Source organism: Peromyscus maniculatus, chromosome 11 (assembly GCF_049852395.1).
Source record: "Peromyscus maniculatus bairdii isolate BWxNUB_F1_BW_parent chromosome 11, HU_Pman_BW_mat_3.1, whole genome shotgun sequence".
Taxonomy (NCBI): Eukaryota; Metazoa; Chordata; class Mammalia; order Rodentia; family Cricetidae; genus Peromyscus; species Peromyscus maniculatus.
Window position 1 is genome coordinate 42,588,206 of NC_134862.1, and position 16,797 is coordinate 42,605,002.

Here is a 16,797-nt window from a genome sequence, read left to right on the forward strand (position 1 = left end):
ATGGCCTTCTTGGAGGAGGTGTGCCACTGGGGTGGGCTTTTGTCAGGCCCAGTCTCACTCCCTGCCTCAAGCTTGTGGATCATCAAGAGTATACTGCTCCAGGGCCATGCTCGCCTGCCTGCTGCCTGGCTCCCCACGATGATAATCATGAACTCACCTTCTGAAACTGTAAACAAGCCACCAATTAAATGCTTTCTTTTTTAAGTTGCCTTGGTCATGGCGTCTCTTCACAGCAATAAAAAAAAGTAACTACTAAAAAAAAGGCATTTAAGTAAAAGACTGATTAAAATGTGGGTGAAGACAGGAACTTTGAAGGAGGCAGATCTCTTTCCCCTACTCCAAATGTGTCAGAGTCTCATCACTGGTTAGAATGAGGCTAAGAAAAAAGGGCCAGGCAGTGGTGGTGTACACCTTTAGTCCTAGTACTCAGGAAGCAGAGCCAGGTGGATCTCTGTGAGTTCGAGGCCAGCCTGGCCTACAGAGTGAGAGCCAGGACGGCACCAAAACTACAAAGAGAAACCCTGTCTCCAAGAAAAAAAAAAAAAAAAAAAAAAACTAAACAAAAACAAAGGAGGAAAGAAAGGAAGGAAGGACAGGAAAAAAAAAAAGGACACACACTGCTTGGAGGTGTGGTGGAGAAGGACGTTTACCTTAGATAAAAGGGAGAGCAGAGCCAGAGGCAGGGACATCTAGGAGATTCCAGAGTGAACACAACCCTGAGCCACGCACGTAAGGAGATGGGGAGGGGAGAGCAGAGAGCAGCTGCTGACCAGGAGGGGCAGCCTAGGCCAAGAGAGTAGACAAAAAGACCAAGTAATTCAAATGGCTGGATTATCTAGGAAGGGACAGGTGGGGAAGGGCAGCCCAGCTCTTGGGCTGGAGAGGTTTAGGGCAGGGAGTCGGGTATGCCAGCCAATGTATCCTGTAACAGTAGGGACTAAGGGATGCAGGGAGAACTTGGCAGCCATCATCCACTTTAGTATGTAGGCACCTCAGCTGTCTGTCCAGTTTGAAACCTAACATGAGGATTATGGCAACTTTTACAACATAAACCTAATGAAACACAACCATTTTATATGAGTCCTATTTCAAGCAAACAATGTGCAAAGTATGTTTTTAAATAATAAATCAGGAAATGGCAGGGTGTGGTGGCATGTGTCTTTAATTCCAGCACAAGACAGATGCAGGTCGATTTCTGTAAATTCAAGGCCAGCCTGGTCTACATGAGTTTCAGAATAGCAAGGGAGGGCTACATAAGAGACCCTATTTCAAAAAACAAAATAAATAAATAATCAGGATTTTTTAATTGTATAATAGACAGTACTAAGCTACTGTTAAAATCAGGCATAGTTAGGAACAACAGCTGAAGGACAGCCTGAGCTACCCTATGAGGGCCCATCTCAAAACATGGGGTTCTTCACTTGGCTTTTTTCCTCTCTTTGCCTTACTCAATTTTATTATGTAAAACATGGTTGTTGTTTTACAGAGGTATATAGTATTTTATTATATTTCATGTATCCTAACGTCTTTAAACACTATTTTTGAGAGAGGGTTTCTATGTAGCCCTGGCTGTCCTAGAACTAGCTCTGCAGACCAGGCTAGCCTTGAACTCAGAGATCCACCTGCTTCTACCTTCAAAGTGCTAGGATTAAAGGTGTATGCCACCATCTCAAAACAAAACAAAAACTTTTAACTAGGGGCTTGAGAAATGGCTCAATGAACATCCTGCTCTTGCAGAAGACCCAAGCTCACTTCCCAGCACCCATGTAAAGAGGCTCACAACCTTCTATAACTACAACTCCAAGGGACCCGATACCCTCTTCTGGCCTCCAAAAGCACTACACTCATGCCATGCACATATTGACAGACAGACATATACACACAATGAAAAAAAAATAAAAACTTAACAAAAGAAAAGTAACAACTGTTAACTCTAGTAGAAAGGCCTGTCTGTGGTCATTTCAAAAATCCTTATCTATAACTTTTAAAGAATTTCTTATCCTTTCATTTAAGAACAGTGATATAACCAGACTCACTGCCAATCAAGGCTAAAATAGTGGGGGGAAACAAAACCAAACCTAGAAGGAACAGACTTCAGCCCTATAGTAGGCACTCTCGTTTCCACAAATATCCCCCTCACTGGGTATTGAGAATGTCAGTTTTTTTTTTACTTTACAACCTCCCATTTCACTGTGGTAGTCTCCAAGTCTCAGTTTACACCATTTAATATCCATAATATATTCAGGTACTGAGTTTTCATAAAATTACCATTCCTTATCAGTGTTTTCAGTACTGAGTTTTCAAAATGCAAACTGTACCCACAACTGATCTAAACCCTTCCAAAAATAGAAATAAGGTAGTGCATAACAAAGTTAAGTTTTGTGCTATAGAACCTGTTTCTGTTTATACAGTAGCCAACACCTTTGGGTCAGACACTCTTCAAGGCACATTAGACACAACTCATTTGATCCTTACAGGGTGTCGTGAAGTAGAATACTGTCCTCATTTCCAAAAGAAGCAACTGACACAGACAGGAAGACAGCCTGCCCCAAATCCTGAGTTCTCCCACTATAGCTAGTGAAGCCTCAACTCTGATCTGAAAGCCACTGCCTTAACACCTGTGCTTTCTCCTCTCTCCATCTCTGCTCTAAAAAGGACTTACTCTGGATGGAGAGACTGCTCGGTGGGTAAACTGCCTGACAAAACAGTGAAGGAAAGAACTCTTGATGGACTCCTCAGACTCTCCTCACTACACACACTCACAACCACACTATCTCTCCCTTAATAGAATAAATAAATGGCTCAAAGGCTGGAGATGGCTCAGTGGTTAAGAGCACTTATTTCTCTTCCAGAGGACCTGGGTTCGATTCCCAGCACCCACATGACAGCTCACAACTGTCTGTACCGCCAGTTCCAGGGGATCTGGCACCCTCATGCAGGAAAACATGCAGCCAAAACACCAATGCACATAATTAATTGGGGGGGGGGGGTGTCTTAGTCAGTCTAGTCTTCAAATTAGGTCAAAAGTTGCTTCCTTGAAGAAGGCTTTGCTGACTCCAAAAAAGGGAAAGCGGGGCTGGAGAGCTGGCTCAGAGGTTAAGAGCACTGACTGCTCTTCCAGAGGTCCTGAGTTCAATTCCCAGCACTCACATGGCGGCTCACAATCATCTGTAATGAGATCTGGCGGCCTCTTCTGTGTACATAATAAATAAATCTTAAAAAAAAAAAAAAAAAAAGGAAAGCAATGATACCAGAATTAGGACATTTATTTGAGTTGTGAGAACATATGCTTAATAACACAAGGCCCTTAGTTAAATCCTCACCAATGTTGACCCCTGATGATCCCGAGAAAAAAAATTACACTTCTTTTTTCATTTGCCCCTACTAGCTTGAAACTGGAGTAGAAAGTCTAGTGTTCTCAATGGTAAGTGGTTCTACCCTACATTTAGTCCAAGGGACTCCTATACCTCATCTTGAAATGCCTGCCTTTGAAAACAACTGTAATTTCTTTCTTTTTTTTTCAAAGACAGTCTCACTATGTAGCCTTGACTTGGCTGGAGCTCATTTTGTTGATCAACCTAGCCTTGTTTTCAGAGACCTGCCTGCCTCTGCCGAGACTAAAGGTATGCACCACACACCCAGCAAAGACAACCGTTATTTTAACACTAAAATGTAAAACTCCTTAAAAAAAAAAAATTATATATATATATTTGTAATTATCGATTCTCTAAGCTATAAGATTCTTGAGGTAACATGTTCAGTTGTTTTTAATGACATGTCCTTGTGTGGGGGGTAGGGGGTATGTACATTGAGTGCAGATGTCCACAAAGGCCCGAGGCATTAGATTCCCCTGGAGCTGTAATTACAGGCAATCCTTAGTAGCCTGGGTCCTCTCCAAGAACACCAAGGCTCTTAACCACTGAGCCATCTCTCCTGCCCCTTGTTCAACTAAACTGGACAAACAAGAATGAACACTCATTTTCAAAAGAGAACATGCCCAAGTACAGTGGCACATTCCTTTAATCCCAGCACTTGGGAGGCAGAGGATAACCTGGTCTACACAGTGAGACCCTGTCCCAAAAAAATAAATCAGATGTTGGTGCACATCTTATCAAGTTTGCTACACATTTAAGATGAGTGTGCAGAAAAAAAAATACACTGCAACAGTTTGCCAGGAAATAACCTAAAAGTACACCAAAGAGGACCCAGCTAAAGAAATGGCTTCTGTAACCTTTTTAAAGGACTACAATGCAAAACACTTTAAAAGAAAGTCTATCTTTTTTTATTTTTTTATTTTCTATTGACTTTTTTATTTTATAATTTAATTTTATATATCAGTCACGGACTCCCTTGTTCTTCCCTCCCCACCCCACCCCCCGAAAGTCTATCTTATTGTTATCTGAAAAATTTAAGGTGCATACCTGCAAAATGATCCCTCCACAGTTTAAAACTGAGAATATGTATAGAGTAAGTCAAGAAAGCTGTAAGACCCTGGGGGTTATAACACTAGGAAACTTGAGGGGTTAGGGATGCTGGCTGGCCTGTCAACTTTACACATTCACACTTTTTTCAAACAGGAGTTTGTTGTGGTCTTGACCAGTACAGTGAAAGTGTGTTGTATATAATACTTTAAAGCTAAAATACTTTTTCCTAGCAGGAATGGATGAAGGGGTAGATTAAACCTGAACTGATATTCAGCAACTGACATCTAGTATTAGTAAAGGTTTCAAGTATTACGGGGCGTTTACCCACCAACCCCACTGTTCCCCAGAGTTTTCTTGAGTGAGAGCAGCAGGAAAACATTAGATAGGATTTAAGAGTGTGGAGATAAACAGATAGAAAATGCAGGATAGCCTCGAGAGGGCCTGGAACTTTTTCCAACGAGCCCTGACTGTCTCTGCCCTAGGGTATTTATAGAAACGCCAAGGGATGGAGCAAAAGACACCCCCGCACGGCCAAGTGCAGACCATCTCAGACACCTGCACTCAGGCCCGTGGTCCTAATCATCCTCTATGCGGACCTGCCCGGTCAAGCCACGAGGAACCTGAAAACAGGCTCCCACAAAGTATCTTTGACAGACACACCCCATGCTTGGTGGAGCTTCCTAACCCACACAGGCCTTTCTAAAAAAGGACCACGGCGGGCCTTTTATCCAGGTGTGGCTTAAGAGAATGGTTTCGAAATTTGGGGACGTACAAGAATCATTGGGAGGTGTGCTAATTAAGGTTCATATTCGTGGGCCAGGCGAGGTGGAGGAGCAGGCTGGGCGGCAGGGCCAGCCAGGAGGCTCTTTGCGAGTTCGAGGCAAGCCTGTCTGCACAACAAGTTCCAGACTAGTCGGGGCTGTTTACACAGTGAGATCTTGTCTCATAAACAAAAAACAAAATAATAAAATTCATATCCGTGGAGAATAATAAATTTAAAAAAAAATACCCGAGGTCCGTATGTGGACCGCAAACGAACATCTTTCAAACACTGGGACACTCTGCAAGCCTAAAAATGACTTAACTCTTGAGTCCCGTCAATGTCAACTCTCGCGGCCTCCCTTTCTCCGACCCCTTTCCTCCAAAGTCCCTCAATTGTGCGCACGTCGGAGGTGCCCGCTGGAACACCAGCACCGTCACCTCACTTTTACTCTGGGGCTGTCCAAGCCCTTCCGCCGCGCTCCATTTTCCTCCTCCGCGGGGCCGGAGCGCCACCCTCCCGCCCCAGTCTCTCCCGTGGGTGCCTCCCCGGCCCCGGCCGCCCTCCCCGGCCCCGGCCGCCCTCCCGGGCCCGGTGCCTCCCCGCCCTCTCGGCCAGCCACACGGCCTCGGCGCCTCCCGTCCGCTGCCCCCCGGCCCCGCACCCCGGGGGCCGGACCCCCCGCCACACCTTACGGTCGCTCCACGCGTCGCTTCCCCTCCGAGCGGGGGGGGGGGGGGCAGCAGGAGGGGCTGCTACGGCCTCCACCGCATTTTGAAACTGCGAGCAACGGCGGCGCCACTTCCGGCCTCTCCGAGTCAGCGTCCGCGAGAGCTTCCGGGGAGGCGGTCATCAACCATAGAGGGGGCCCCTGGAGGACTCGAGAGCTAGGAAGGCTGAAGGACCTACCATCGAGTACACGCTTCATCCGGGAAGAGAGTCTCCTCCGGCCATGGAGCATGGCCGCTAGAGAGAGTGAAGTGCTTTATTTTAGCTTTGAGTCAGGAACTCTGTGTGCGACCCTGGCTGTTCTGGAACTCACTGTGTAGCCTCGCACTCACAGAGGTCCACTTCGTCCGCCTCCCGAGTGCTGGGATTTAAGGCAAACCACACCATGCCCTGCATAAAGAGGTTTTGAAAGACTAGCGAGAACTCCTGGGATCCTGCGATATGCACAGCGATATCCCCGGCGATCAAAACAGAAGGAAGCTAGCCAGGCGGTGGTGGTGGCCGCCTGGGAAACAGCATCCCGGGTGTTACTCACTGGGGAACATACAACTGGTTTATTCATGAATAACTGCAAAATAAGTGATACATGCTAAAAGAGAGGGGCCAAGAACGGTGAGGCGGAGCTTAACGTGGGTCACAGAATCAGGGCATGCTTCCCCACCACCCTCAAGGGTCGACAAACTGTCTCAAGCAAACTGCTTTCAACTTCTGTCGGGGCCAAACGGTTTCGCCTCCCCCAGACCACCTCATTTATTTCAGTACAATCCCGAGAGAGAGAATTTTCTAAGCTGAAATATTTTGTCTTGTAATTTCTGTTAAAAGCTGGGTATTTTGGAGGACAGTACGAACTCATGACTTGCAATGTAAATGTCACCCCGTTTTTTGTTTTTGTTTGCTTTGTTTTGTTTTGAGACGTGGTCTCTATGTATCCCTGGCTGTCCTGGAACTCTATATGACCAGATTGACATCGAATTCACAGAGATCCTCCAGCCTCTGCCGCAATCCAGAGTACAAATTCATTATTTCCAATGTAAATATTATCCCATTTCTTTTTGTTTTGCTTGAGCAGGGTCTTACTATGTAGCTCTGGCTGTTCTGGAACTGGCTATGTAGACCAGGCTGACCTGGGAATAAAGGTGTGAGCCATTGTGCCTTCCTACTTAGAACTTTTCCCGCACTGGGAGATTCAAAGTTTTCCGAAGACACTGAGAAGTGATTCTCTTTGTACAGTCACTGGCAATAAGCTTGAAGTCAACAACGTTTCCTCAAAGGAGGGGGAAGGGCACTTGTAGGTAAACCCTGTTCAAGTATTTCCCCTCTCTTTGTGCAGCTCCTATCTGTTTGGTTGATTTGGTTTGGTTCTCTTCTGTTGGAGACAGGATCACATTCTGTAGTTCAGGCTGGGCTGTAATTCATTATATAGTGCAAGCTGGTCTAGAAGGAGAGTCAGTCCTCTGGAATACAAGTATTACCCACCATGACTGACGTAGCAAGTTCTAGGTCCACAAGGGTGATAACCATGAGACCCACTCTCAAATCAATCAATTTCCCAACAGCAATTTGTTTTCTATCTTTTAAATAGTATCTGGCTAACTTAGACTCCTCCCTACTGTCTGCTGGAATCTTGGACTTATGCAATTCTGATTCTTTAAAATGAACAATCTAGTCTAGTGATTCTCAACTTTGTAATGCTGCGATCCTTTAATACAGTTCCTCACATCGTGGTGACTCCCAACCATAAAATTATTTCATTGCTACTCCATAAATGTAATTATGCTGCTGTTATGAATCACAAATATCTAATATGCAAGATATCTGATATGTGACTCTTGTGAAATGGTCATTGGAGTCCCTCCCCCTCCCCCCAGAGGTCTTGACCCACAGGTTGCAAACAGCTGACCTAGAGGCTTCCAAAAAAGACCTGGGGGTCAGCCAGCTGGCTCAGCAGATAAAGACAATTGCTCAAGCCTGAGTTTCAAATGTTAAAAAAAAAAAAAAAGAAAGAAAGAAAGAAAGAAAGAAAGAGGGCTAGAGAGATGACTCAGAGGTTAAAAGCACTGGCTACTCATTCAGAGGACCTGAGTTCAATTCCCAGCACCCACATGGCAGCTCACAACTGTCTAACTCCAAATCCAGGGGATCTGACACCTTCACACCAATGCACATAAGATAAACTTAAATAAATTATAAAAAAAAAAAAAAGATCCTGTCTCAAAATATCAAAAAAGGAGAAGAAGAAAGAAAGAAAGAAAGAAAGAAAGAAAGAAAGAAAGAAAGAAAGAAAGAAAGAAAGAAAGAAAGAAAGAAAAGACCTGGAAACTGGTCTGGTAAAAGAGTCTGATTGTCAGGTAAAGAAAATGTAGTCAGTCCAATTATGGATGAGCTGTTGTTACCTTGGTGCATGTGCAAGCCAAAAAGTCAGCCCTTTCTCTTTTTATTTTTCAAAATATTTATTAGCACAATTTGTCTTCATCTAAAGCCTTAATAAGGGGGCTGGAGAGATGGCTCCGTGGTTAAGAGCAGTGGCCTCTCTTCAGGAGGACCCAGGTTTGATTCCCAGCACTCATGTGGTGGTTCACACCTATCTGTAACTCCAATTTCAGGTAATCCAGCACTCTCTTCTAGCCTCTGAGGGCACTGTACACAAGTGATGCACAGACATACATACAGGCAAAACACCCAGATACATAAATAATTGTGGGGTACCTGCTCCCACTTTACCCTGGGTACTCTTGAGAAGATAGGGATAAGAAAATATCAGAATGATAGGTCTAAGCCAACGAGAGGAAAGACAGAAACACAGGATAGCTTTGGGAGGGCCTGGATCAATACCCAAAGGCCCAGAAGTTTATTCAAAAGGGCTTTTTAATAACAATGCCAATGGGCAGAGCAAAAGACTTCTCCCTTGCTAGATCAAAGCACACCGTACAGCCAAGTGTAGACCCTTCCAAACACCTGGTAACCACGCCCGTAATCAAATCATCCCCTTATGCAGCCCTGCTGGGTAAAGCAAGCTCAGATTCTCTGACCCTGAGTAATTTGGGCCTCCACAAATAACTTTGTTTTTTTCAAGACAGGGTCCTACTTTGTAGTTCTGGCTGTCCTAGAACTCATTATGTAGACCTGGGCTCAGACTCACAGAGGTCCACCTGCCTCTGCCTGCTGAGTGGATTAAAGGTGTGTGCCACTATGCCAAGCCATAAATAACTTTTTAAAATAAAATCTTAATAAATGTGTCAAACAGAGCATGGCTTAGAAAATTAAAGCCTTACCAAGAGGTGGAGGACTAAGCAGGAAGATCACTCAAGGCCCTGTCTAAATAAATAAATAAATAAATAAATAAATAAATAAATAAATAAATAATAAATGGAGCCTTACCCGTCATGATTGCTGATATGTTGTACATGTTGAGATCAGAAGACAACATGGGAAATCTGTCCCCTCCTCCCATGTAGGTCCAGGGATAAACTCAAGTCATTAGACTTGTTTGCAAGTGCCCTTATCCACTGAGCCATCTTGGTTGGCCCCCAGCCTGGTTCTCAAACCACCAATGAACTTGCCTAAACAGTACTTAACACCTAACAATGTATCTCCATCTTTTCTATGCTTTTCATAAGCCTTCACTGAATGATTTACTACAATAAAAAGTCAACTATGGCTAGGCAAGGAGGTACATGCATTTAATCTCAGCATTCCAGAGGCAGAAACAGGATCTCTCTGAGTTCCAGGCCAGCCTGGTCTACACAGCAAGAGAGACCCTGTCTCAAAACAAAACAAAGATATAAACCATAAATATGCCATTTCCCATTTCTACCAATCAAATAAACTTAACAAAATATAAACGGGCTTAAAAGTTCATAGTATCTGCCACTTCCTTCTCAAAGAAGACTCTAGACATAAACAAACAGGAAGTCTGATTTCTGGTCTAGCTGTTTCCTGAAACCAGAACATTACCAAGTTATGTATCTTTAGTGTCTCAAATTATAAAATAAAATGGATGAACTGGCTTTTCTATGACCCTTTTTGATTTTAAAAGAATTAGAAGACAACTCCTGGGTCATAACCTTTTTGAAACAAAGCTACAGTGATAACTCCCTCATCCATATAAAAAGATATGAAGATGAATCTAATTTTTCCTTACCATTCTTCCTACGTAACAGTAATTAACTACACAAAGAAATTTCTTCTCTGACATCTCCCAGCTTCATACTTAGAGAGTATCATTTTCCTGAGTCTGGCATTTACTTGCTCCATGCATTTCTTTAGATGTTCAGGATTTTTAAATTTTTTATCTATTTTGTGTATGAGGGGAAGGTATGAGTGTGGAGATCAGGGTCGATTTTCTCTTTCTATGATGTGGGTTCCAGGGTTCAAACTCAGGTCCTCTGGCTTTAGCAGCAACTGCATTTACACACTGAACCATCTTGCTGGACCAATCTTTTTTTTTCCCCCCGGAGATAGGGTTTCTCTGTGTAGCCCTGGCTGTCCTGGAACTCACTCTGTAGACCAGGCTGGCCTCGAACTCACAGAGATCCACCTGCCTCCCGAGTGCTGGGATTAAAAGCGGGCGCCACCACCTCCCAGCCACGTTGCTGGACCAATCTTAAGGACTTATGCATGTATACATTCCTTTAAAATGTTTTATGCATTTTTGTTTAGTTGGGTTATTATTTTTAAGGCTGTTTTCCCCTAACTTTTATTTATTTTTGTGTATAAGTGTCTTGCCTGCATGCATGACTGGTGCCTGTGAAGGCTACAACATGGTATTTGATGCCCTGGGGCTGGAATTATAGACCGTTGTGAGCTGCCATGTGGATGCCAGGAATCCCACGTTACAGACCACAACTGTCTAACTGCTGAACCACCTCTCCAGCCCCTTGTTTTGTGTTCTGAGACAGGATTTTACTATGCACTATTTAGATCAGGCTGGCCTCGAACTCACAAAGATCGTCTGTCCCTGCTCTGAGGTGCTAGGATTAAAGGCCTACTCCACCATGCCTGGCCCATATTTTACACATTTGATTTTTTTTTAATAGTTGCATCAAGCTCTAAATGTTCTACTGAGACTTATATTCTTCTTGTTATGTGTGTGTGTGTGTGTGTGTGTGTACATGTGTGTGCCACATGTGTTCAGGTGCTCACAGAGGCCAGAGAAGGCATCAGATCTTGGATTTGGAGTTGCAGGCAGTTGTGAGCTGCCTGATGTGGGTGCTGGGAATGGAACTCTTGTCCTCTCTCTGCAGGAGCAGTGAGTGCCCTTCACCACTGAGCCATCTCGCCAGCCCTGTAACTTACACTCTTATTTCGCATCATCCTCAAGTTCATTGGTGGTAAATCACATCATTAGGGTTAATTACTGGTGTACAGTAATATTATTGTTTGGCAATGAGCAGAATTAACTGTGGAGCACCCGTGTTAGCTTTCCAGGGTAGCCATAACAAACTACTACTGGGGGGTTACACAGCTCACGGTCATTTCCTCTCAGTTCTGGAGCCTTAAACCACACGATGAGGAAGTCAGAGACTTGGTTCTTTCTGATTTTTCTCTCCTTAGCTTGCAGTTGGCTGCCTTTGGCTGAGTGCACATCGGGTCACCCTTTAGTCTGTGTGTTGTCTGTGCTTTTATTTTATTGTATTTTTTTCTCGAGACAACGATTCTCCATGTATCAGCCCTGGCTGTCCTGGAATTCAGTTTGTAGACCAGGCTGGCCTCAGATGTAGAGATCCACCTACCTCTACCTCCTAAGTGCTGGGATTAAAGGCCTGTGCCACCATGCCAGGCTCCCCACCCCCCCACCCCCCCACCCCCGAGACAGGTTTTCTCGGTGCAACATTCCTGGCTGTTGTCCTGGAACTCGATTTGTAGACCAGGTGGCCACCACTGCCTGGCTTACTTTTTTAATTATAGCAAACTTGTGGGGGTCAGAGAAGAGCCCATGGGCAGTCGGTTCCTATGGGATCTGGGGATCAAACTGAGTTGGTAATGCTTCTGCAGCAAGCACCTTTGCCTGTCTCTCTGGCTCTTGCCTGGCTTTTGATCTCCTTTAGTCAGATCAGGGCCCACTTCTATGCCCTCATTTTCCAGTAATCACTCTGTTAAAGGCATTGTCTCCAAGTACAGTGACATCATAAGATGACAGAGGTGAGGACATCAGCAGGAATGTGCAGGCGGCACGATGCAGCACCTAACATTAATATTGTGAATATTTTGAGATAATTCCCCAGTGTTATTCAGGCTGGTTGTGAATCTGGAAGTTCCTGTCTCAGCCTCCCTACTAGCTCAGACTACAGGCGTGGGCTCCCAGACCCAGCTGCGTTCCATTTTTAATTTTCTTCCCTCTCTTCACAAACATTTAAGGGTTGAAATTATAGCTCAGTGGTAGAGACTCAACTAGCATGTACTGCTCCGTTGATAGAATTCCCAACATCACAATGAATAAGTTAAAAACTTTCCTATTGCTCATTACAAACTGTGCTGTATTGACCTTGCAGTGCTTGTCTCCTTATACGCTCTAGGGGAAATTATTAGGCCACAGACAATACTGTGTAGCTCCATAGATAATGCCAGGGTGCTCTGCAAAGTAATTATAGGGTTAATTATACAAGGACATAAGGGTTCTGTTGCTCCATGTCTTGGCCCGTCATTAGCCTTTGCAGATTATACAAAAACCTGACATATGTGAACGATTACTCACAGTGACTTGTTTAGTAAAGCTGGATGTTCTTTTCCTTTTCTTTTTTTTTTTTTTAAGTCAGTAACTTATCAGTTGCAATGGGGAAAGCAGTGTTGAAAATGGGTCACGGTTAAAACAAAGCCCAAGTTTGTGGACACCACGTGTTTACGCTTGGTTTTGAGGCTGTCTCCACATCATGCAGAGCAGCGGCATGCGTTGGGGGCCTCTCTGCAGGTGCAGCCCCTGGGCCCACTTCACGCAGCCCACGGGCAGCAGGTGCAGCCTCTCTGCAGCCTTGGCACTAGCAGGAGCCTGCAGGAGAGCAGTTGCAGTCCCAAGACGGATTCTCACAGTCCAGCTAGCAAGTGGCATGAGCTTTTCCACATTTACTGATCCATGGTTGACATCTAAGAATTTCCCACTCCTAACCTTTGCCCATTTTTTTGTCTTTTCTTACTAATTTATAGGAATGCCTCATATAATGGGGCTCCTACCCTTGGTTATGTGTACTATGATTACACCCCCATAGCTTGTTTTTACTTTTTACATTTTGCCTTTTAATAAACAGAAGTATTTTGTTGGGTTGGTTTGGTTTTCGGTTTTATTTATTTATTTATTTTTGTGACAGGAACTCAAGTAGCTTAAACTGGCCTCAAACTCACTACCTCCCAGGGGATGGGATTACAGATGTGTTACACTATGATCAATTTAAAGGGTTTTTTTTTTAAAATGAACATATATTAAATTTTGTAAAATTTAATACTATTTCCCTTATGTTTTCAGTTATTTACGTGTTATTTAAGAGACTTTTCTCTGTCTTTAGTAAGAAACATGTGCTGATATGTTTTCTTCTAAAACTCTCAAAGATTTCACAGCATAAACAAATGCAATACATCTTAAAATAATATTCCACAACAAACCTGTTTAGAATTGATTTTTTTTTTATGTGCATTGGTGTTTTTCCTGCATGTATCTGTGTGAGGGTGTTGGATCCTGGAATTACACACAGCTGTGAGCTCCCATATAGGTGGTGGGAATTGAATTCTGGTCCTCTGGAAGAGCAGTCAGTACTCTTAACCACTGAGCCATCTCTCCAGCCCCTAGAACTGATTTTGTGCATGTTGCTGCAAAGCAATTTAATTTTAGCTTTTCAACGTGGAAAATAATTGTTATGGCTCCATTACTGAATGTATAAACTACATGCGAATCTACAGCTCTTAATATTCCTATTTGACATAACCATTGAAGCCTTTGTAAAAGAAGTATTTTTAATTTACTTTTATGTGTTGTGGGTGAATGTGTGTCTGTATAGAACGTGCCTGGTGCCCGCAGAGGACAAAAGAGTGCATTAGATACCCTTGGAATGGAGTTACAGTTATACGCTACTATGTAGGTGCTGGGAATTGAACCAAGGTCCTTGGAGGAGCAACCAGTATCCTTAACTACCAGGGCTATCTCTCCAGCCCAGAGGTAATTAAGAATTTTGCATTATTTTTAATTATGTATGTGTGTATATGTCTGGACGTATGTGCATATGAGTGCAGGTACTTAGGGAGGTGAGAGGCATTAGATCTGCCTGGAGCTAGAGTTACAGGCAACTGTGAGTCACGGGTATGGGGGAAGGGAACTGAACTCTTGGCCACTGGAAGAGCAGTATGGATTCTTAACCACTAAGCCCAAACTGGCCTCAAGGGAGTTCCAGGCCTTGGGTTAACCGAGATTCTGTTAAAAAAAAAAAATCTATATTAAAATTGAATCATAATTTACATAGCCATTTATATCGTTTCCAATCAAATACTATCTCTTCTGTAGTCAGATCTTTTACACACCTCTATAATTTTTCTGTTTTAGGGGTGGGTGTGGCGGCCAGTTGCTGTGAACTAGTGTTCTCCGGAAAAGGAGCATGATGCAGGCCTTAGCCTGCAGCCCCCATCGCTATAAAGGTACATTTCTTGGGAGTGGCGCTGCTAGACCAAAGCCATCACTCAGAGGACAATGACGAAAGCGATTAAGGGAAAGCAAAACCGGCCGCCAAAAGCCCCTGATCCTCCCTCCCGTTCTGGAGCCAGCTCCCCAGCAGAGAGCTGTGCTCAGTTGCTAAGGAAGACGATCAGCATCTCTCCGCGGCGGTGGCGAGCTCTCCCCCTCTGGCTCAGGCGGGCTTCTGCCCCAGGGCTCGCAGCTGGTGCCTTCTGTGGTGTAGGGTGGAAAATCGTCCGGACGCGGTCAGGGAGTCACAGGATAAACTCAGCACCCCTCCTCTCCCCCCGTGTTATACTCCACAGCTCAGCCCATCCCTGCACAGCAGCATGTTTGAAGTCGCTCTGAAAACTCCCTTTTTCCAACCCTGTTGCAAGGCTTTTTTTGTCGCCGCTGGTGTCAACGGCCACACAGAGCTTCAGAGTACAAACTACAACTACAGACAGAGCTTCGAATGTAATTAGTTTACAGATCAAAGTCTCCCTAACCCGGGAATACACGAACCTCAGTGATGTCAGAGACACAACTGGAAGTAGAAGCTGGACTGCTTTTACTCTCGCGAGAAGACAGGAACAATTGCACAAGGTTCCTTACTCTTATGTAAAGCACTGTAGGAAGGCTGCCTCTCAAGAGCCCGGATAGCTCAGTCGGTAGAGCATCAGACTTTTAATCTGAGGGTCCAGGGTTCAAGTCCCTGTTCGGGCGCTCAGCTTTTTCGTTGTATTTTTGCTAAATACAGTTGAAAGAGAAGTAGCCTCTTCCTAGGAAAGATAACGCGTTTCTTGAAAGAATACTCATTGTCCTATGGACTTTGTTAACCACAGTTGAAGGAGAAGTGGTCGCTTAAAATTGTACAAATTTAATAGCCCAAGCTAATTAATCTATGTCTTCTGTTATTCTTTCTGGTGAGGACTTAACATCCCACCCACTCAGTACCCAGCCCTCCATACGCGTGGAAGATGAAGTTTTGCCAGTGCTTTTCCTTCCCTTAATTCTATGAAAAATACACCTAACTGTATCTTGAAAGTCACCCTTTTTCTTAAGAATTAACAGCTTTTAAGATGTTCTGAAACTATTTAAATTTAAACATGACTTGACTCAAAATTTCCAGCCGCCCGAACAGGGACTTGAACCCTGGACCCTCAGATTAAAAGTCTGATGCTCTACCGACTGAGCTATCCGGGCGCCCTGTGGCTTCCCTTTCTCCTCTATTTACTTGATATAATGGTAACCCATTGCTTTTTCTCTGCCGGCAAGCTAGACTTAGGTTTTAGTTAGCTATCAAGTATGTTTTAAATGTATTGAATCAGTATTTACTTTCTCACCTTTTTTCCATTCACCTAATATATGTGTTTTCCAAAGTCTTTTCATATTTGATGTTTGATAAATTGCCAGTATCTACTAAACTCTCTAAAAAATGCTAATCAATTACAGAAAAATAGACAAAGTGCACATTGACATGTCAGCATTTAATGATCTTTTTATTACACTTTTCCTCTTCTATCACTCTTAATTTCATTTCTCTGAACCACATTCCATTTCTTCCAAAGATGAAAAATAATACTTTGATTCTCCCAATGATGGAGCTGTTCAATCAAACACTCCCTTAACACACAGGCCGGATTTGCTGACCAGAGGGTCTACTATTTCAGGAAAATAGAATTAAATGGGGATGAAAAAGCAGCTCTGAATCTAGATCATAAGAAAGAAAGTTTAAACTTTTTACACTTTGATTGAGTTTTTCTTTTCTTCTTCTTTCAGACTCCCAAAAGGAATTCTTCCAAAGCAAGATTTGTACACCTAAGGGAACCGAACTGTAGTATTGAGAGTAAAAGTCAATAGATCAACTGGATATGGTGGAGCACACCTTAAACCCAGGATTCTGGAGGCAGGGCAGGAGGATCTCTGAGTTGGAGGCCAGCCTGGTCTACAGAGTGAGCAACTTGCCCTTCTGAACCCCACAGGCACCCACATGGCACACACTTACAGAGACATTAACATATGCACATAATTAAAGATAAAATAAATCTTAAAAATGTAATTAGTTTCCAGATCTGATCCATGGGTTGTAGAGCACAGGATTGTGAAATGTCCAACACTGATAGGGAGTTCACCTTTGTTTCTCAGTACTTGAAGCTCCAGACACAAACAACAGCAAGATAGCTCAGCCTCGGTTGGAGAAAATTTCCTCTCCTAGGACTGTGTGGTTCTTTAAGAATAGTGACCAGCCA

At 43.8% G+C, this 16,797-nt stretch overlaps 1 protein-coding gene and 2 non-coding genes across 7 annotated transcripts in view; 1 reads left to right on the forward strand and 2 right to left on the reverse strand.

Moving 5' to 3' along the window:
* The window catches only part of Mdm4 (MDM4 regulator of p53), a 41,895-nt gene extending 35,876 nt beyond the window's left edge, over positions 1 to 6,019 (reverse strand). For 2 of the 5 annotated variants that reach the window (XR_013043250.1, XM_006993235.4), the window contains exon 1: positions 5,875 to 6,007. The gene's annotated coding sequence lies outside the window, so the exon portion shown is untranslated. Of the gene's footprint in view, positions 1 to 5,874 lie in introns of all 5 variants that reach the window. The other 3 variants (XM_015986718.3, XM_015986717.3, XM_006993234.4) reach the window with 2 other exon arrangements.
* Positions 6,020 to 15,198: 9,179 nt separating this feature from the next.
* On the forward strand, positions 15,199 to 15,271 carry Trnak-uuu (transfer RNA lysine (anticodon UUU)). The gene has a single exon. It is a non-coding gene; the product is annotated as a tRNA-Lys (tRNA).
* A 407-nt stretch (positions 15,272 to 15,678) lies between these two features.
* Positions 15,679 to 15,751, reverse strand: Trnak-uuu (transfer RNA lysine (anticodon UUU)). Its single transcript has one exon. It is a non-coding gene; the product is annotated as a tRNA-Lys (tRNA).
* Positions 15,752 to 16,797: the final 1,046 nt, after the last annotated feature.